We start from the raw sequence: 5,286 nt of genomic DNA on the forward strand, positions 1-5,286 counted from the left end.
ACTCATCTTCGAGTGTGTACTGCATTAAAATTTTGAGTGCATACACTGGCTAGTCTATGGATTCTTTGGCTGTACATGCTAGGTGGTCTTCGAGTTCTTTCCTGTGGCTGAGTCAAGAACCTTCAGTGCATCAGCCCCTGGTCGGGATCTAGACTTCTCCAAGAATTCCTGGCATCCAGCGGAGAACTCCCAAGGCTCTCCTGCATTGAGCTCATTAAACCATACGACTGTGTATACTAACTAGTCCTTGAATTATTTCCTGAGACTGAGTCAAGAACCCTTACAGCGTCAGCCCTTGGTTGAGGTCTAGATTTCTCCGAGAACTCCCAGGGCTGTCTGACTTCACAATCATTTTCAAGAATCATGGCTATTGGAATACAGTTCAACAGTTTCAGGTATTTCCCTCTAGCTACTCCAATGTACTAAAAACTGAAAAGGGGTATCTATATACTGCCTAAGAATAACCTCCAGAATAACCCCACAACACTAAATGAAGCCTCTTAGTCACTGAAACTTTATTTTGCTTCATTTCTTTTCCCCATGTTGGTCAAGAAGGTTTTCTCAATGCCACAATGCCTGGGCCAGGCTCATTCCCACGAGTCCTGTCCCACACTGCCAGGGACATTTACATGCCTAGGAGTCACATCCCTTGTACAGGGGAGGGCAGTGAATTCACCTGTGGAATTGGCTTAGCCAGAGTGGCCATATCTGAGCAACAAAAGAGATTCCCTGGGGGTGACTCTTAGGCATAATTATGAGTCATAATTAGGCATAATTATTAGCCTCTCCTTTGTGGGAATAGGCTTCATAAGGACAAGCCTCGAGAGCAAGTGCTGGCCCATCAACTTGGCATCCCCAGTGCTTGTGAGAATATCAGGTCTTCCCCAGGTTGGGAAATTTAATATTTCCACTTTTTCCCTCAGTTCTTCAAGGGAACTTTGCAAATACATTTTTATCTTCTGCCCAGAATACTCTGGGATGTATTGGGGCAGAATACCTGTCCAAGCCAAATGAATCTCATTCTGTATTTAAGGTTCCATGCAATTATGGTGTTCAGATAAGTTGACTATTCATGTTAAATTAGATCCTGCGCTACCAAAAATATAAATTTTGTACCAAACAAATCTCTCTTCCTTTGGTCTCACACAGAAGTTGAAGTTTTATATTGAGTCAATATCATCTTTTACTCTTTAGTTTGACTTACCTTAGTCCTAACCAAATCAACTTCACTCATATCTCCAATTGAAGTCTGATCGCTCTTTCAGTGATTTTGACAGTTGCTGTATGGGATAATACAGACCTTCATAGGTGCAGAACTCCAGCTCTGAGTCTCAGATGTCACACAGATACCCAAAGTTCCATTTAATGACCAGGTTATACACAAAGAGCTTAGCATCTCAGAATTGAGAAATAAATTACCACTCCGGATTATAAACTGTAAGAGTTCACAATCTATGAACCTTTACGATAGGCCTTCCCTGTTAACCTATGCTCTAGAATTCAATTCTCAGAATTTGCACATTATAGTTAGTCCATATTAGTGAGACATTATAATATTTGTCTTTTCTTTCCACTCAATATACTGTCCTCATTCACCTAGTTGCATGCCTCACAACTTCATTCCTTCTTGCAGCCCTCAGTAGTCCGTTGTATGTAAACATCACAGAGGTTCCCCCTTCCATTCCTCAGTCGTGGTAACCTTGGGACACCTCCATCCATCGCTAAAAACACTGCCACCATAAACACAGAGTCTGTCTTTTCGTGTGCCGGCTCTCAGTTCCTCCAAATATACACCTAACTAAGCGGTTGCAGGATTATGTGGCAACCACCCCCACCCCCACCCCCAGCCTCCTGCGGAGACAACACTGCCCTCCGGTGGAGCTGCACCACTTTGCTTCCCTACCAACAGTGAATAGGTACACCTCTCTCTCCACATTTTCCCCAGCACTTGCGTTTCTCGGTTCAAGGCTGTGGTCCCCAGACAAGAGGCATCAACAGCACATAGCAACTTCTTAAAAATGTGAATCCTCGGGTCTCACCCCGAGACATACTGAATCAGAAACTCTAGCGTGGACTCAGTAATTTGTGTTATCAAACTCGCCTGGCAATTCTGATGCATGCTGTTTTCAACAACCTTAAGTGTAGATATCCCAAGTACAATAAATTGCTGAATTGACCGGAAGTTTGTTGGAAAGGCTGATGTTCATGCAGAGAACTCTCATCCCAGCGCTCCCGACTGCCGTGGCAGCACGAGAGGTTGGCTTGTTTTTTTGTTTGTTTGTTTGTTTGTTTTTAACCAAACCTGCATTTTGCCTGAGGGTTTATGTTCAACTCACGCTACTGATTCTTGCGCACGCTGCCGTTTTTACTGATTTGTGCCCCTTTATGTATGTCTCTAAGAAAAGAGTGAGAAAGGAAATGGATAGCTACGAGACCGTGTAGTCGTGGCCGAGTGGTTAAGGCGATGGACTAGAAATCCATTGGGGTCTCCCCGCGCAGGTTCGAATCCTGCCGACTACGACACTGTTTTATATCAACCGGGATAAAGGACACTCAAGAATTATCGCTGAAAGAGAAAAATGACTCAAATCAAAATGTGCGAGGTTATTAGCTAAACTTCTCCTTCTTGACCCGGGTTAAAACTCCACTGCTATTAAACTTCGACGCTGTTTAAATTAAAGTTGCCTTAATAAGTAGAGCCTCAACTATTTTCCCTTAACTTCCCGGCACAATTCTCAAGGACACCTCGCGTTTCGTTGACCTCCAAACCCTCTTGAATCTTATACTTTGAAGACAACTCTTCGTAGTGTTTTCTTCCCCCCACCGAAATGCGCCCTATTATGAGGTGGCAGTTTTGGGTCAATAAGAAGAGATTCCGTGAAATCAGTGGCTCAATTGCTTTACTTTCCCTGACTCGAAACCGGCTTTGCTGCTTGCAAATCCACCTCGAAGAACACTGCCAAAGAAATCGATGCCACTACAGTCAAGAAAAGCAGGGAAGTCTTGCCTGTGCCGCAGGTTTCCGCTCCAAGGAGGAGTGGATGGAGCGGGAGGAAAGACAGAAGGGCTGGGGTGGGATTTGGTCGGGGATTCAGACGTGGGCCTACAGAGCCTCCACCGCCACCACCCCCAACCCCGCAAACCAAACACAGACAACAGTGGCGCAACTTTATTAGATGTGTTAAGATAATTTTTTCAGGTTATTCTTGGTTAGTATAGGGGTGGGTACCCTCACTTGTAATGTGGGAGACCTGCATTCAATTCAGGAGATCCTTTTTAGAATTCCTGCAATCACCTTGCACTGTTTTTCTGTTTATAAAATGGTGTGGTTTATTGCAAACCTGAAATTCTTCAGTTAAAACTCCAGAGAAAAGACTGGAACCAATATTAAGTACTCCCTCAATGAAATTTTAAGATGAATATGTGTGTGTGTGCGTGTGTATCCCATTCAATTTTTCTGAAAAAAGTGGCTTCATAACCATATTTAAGAAAGTCCTTGGTCTGGATGCTATTTTAATGGGCAGAGCTGGGCAAGTCAATCCTCAGTTTCTTCATCTTTAAAGTGGGGCTAATAATACCCTCCTGAGAGAGTTATTTTGACTTTTAAATGAGAATATATACAATGCCAGCTCAGTGTCTGACACATAGTAAGGATTTGAAAATGGTAGCTGTCTGGCACGAAAGCACTTCCACCACAGCAGAAGAGAATAAAGTCTGGCTTTGATGTTCATAGTGAATTCAAGTCAGCTATGACTTGTCACTGAGGAAAAGAGAATTGCCTTTCTCATCATACCATACTTAATGTTGAGCAGTGCTCATATCATACTATTGAGAGACTAAAAATACATTCGGCAATGACCAGGAAACTGACCCCCTATCAGAAGTAACCACACCAGGAAACTCTAACCCACTACTTACAGCCATCAGTCCAGGAAGCTGGCCATTATCTACAACAATCAGTTCAGGAAGCTAAGTCCCTGCAGCAATCCCTCTAAAAACAGCCAGGATAGATTGATCAATAATTGACAGCTTCCCTAATTTTCATCCCTGCTTCCAACTAAGGACCAATTGGAAAAAGCCAAATATGGTCTCCTAAACAATCAGATAGGATGCCCCACTTATAGTTAGCCCTCTACAGCTTCCCAATGTCAACAGCGTTTTATCAGGGCCCATGGAACTCTTCCCTTTTTCCACTAGAAAGCTTTCCCATTCCTGTGCCTGCCTTTGAGTCTCAGCCAAATGCAAGTGGCTGTAGCTGACTCCCTTGCCATAGTAAGCTTTGAGTAAATTGCATTTATACTCATTTGAGTGTTCTTCATTTATTTCCACACTAGATTCAATCTTACGCTTGAGACCGCTTTCAATTTTCAGACACAAAGGTCTCCGAAATCGGGGACACCAGGAGACAGGACTGAGACAATCGAGGATGTGAGGATGCGCAACAAAAAGGACAAGTAGAGCACTGCAAAACCTGTAAGCAGATTTTGAATCTGCGCAGAGAAACCCACAGAGTTCAAGTTCATTGACATAACGATTAGGTCGCAACTAGACAGGGGGCTCTTTTTAACGACTTCGAAGGCATAGTTAGCTGTGTATCGTTGTCCTGCAGTGGAGGTGATATAATAGTAGAATCGATGTTTTGGTTTGTGGTTACTAAATCTGGCAATAAAGAATTTTCTAGCTCCATTCAGGGTTTCTTGCTCCTGGATGAAAGGAGTCATCCATAGAAAATCGAGATTTGACCGAGGAAGGTGGAATTCAAAGGATTCTCTGGGAAGAGATTCGAATCTCCTCCATCCCAGAAGTTCTCCACTGGCGAGTCATCTCTGACGCTCCAGCTCACAGGCCTTTCTTGGAAACCCACAGAAAGGGAGTTTGGACCTTAGGGTGGTCCTGAGAACATAAGCCCTGCAATTGCCAATGAGACTGGAAACAGAAAGAGATATGAGGGAATCAGAAATCTTGGAGTCATCTGTGTTGGCTTTCAGAGTTGAATACTAAAACAGAAATATCTTCCATGGCTTCAAACTGTTTTGCCATTTCCCTGGCCCAAGGAACTGGTTGAAACCCGATTGAAGTGGGGATGAGGGTGAGAGAGGAACCAGGAGAGTGCAGCTCCTGTGCTAACTGGAGAAGATGCAGGGAAGGTCTCCCATCGCTCCCTTAAAAGCTGGTGCCTCTCCGCCTTTCCCAGTGAAGGGAGCTGGCCATCCTGGGGGCCTGGGTGACAGAGAGAAGCTTAAAGAGCGGGATTTTTAGGCGTATTCAGCTTGAGGACATTCTCTG

General features: G+C 44.0%; 1 non-coding gene across 1 annotated transcript; it reads left to right on the forward strand.

Moving 5' to 3' along the window:
• Nucleotides 1-2,438: 2,438 nt before the first annotated feature.
• On the forward strand, nt 2,439-2,520 carry TRNAS-AGA (transfer RNA serine (anticodon AGA)). The gene has a single exon. It is a non-coding gene; the product is annotated as a tRNA-Ser (tRNA).
• Nucleotides 2,521-5,286: the final 2,766 nt, after the last annotated feature.

The sequence above is a fragment of the Tamandua tetradactyla genome, chromosome 25, assembly GCF_023851605.1.
Source record: "Tamandua tetradactyla isolate mTamTet1 chromosome 25, mTamTet1.pri, whole genome shotgun sequence".
In the NCBI taxonomy this organism is placed as follows: domain Eukaryota; kingdom Metazoa; phylum Chordata; class Mammalia; order Pilosa; family Myrmecophagidae; genus Tamandua; species Tamandua tetradactyla.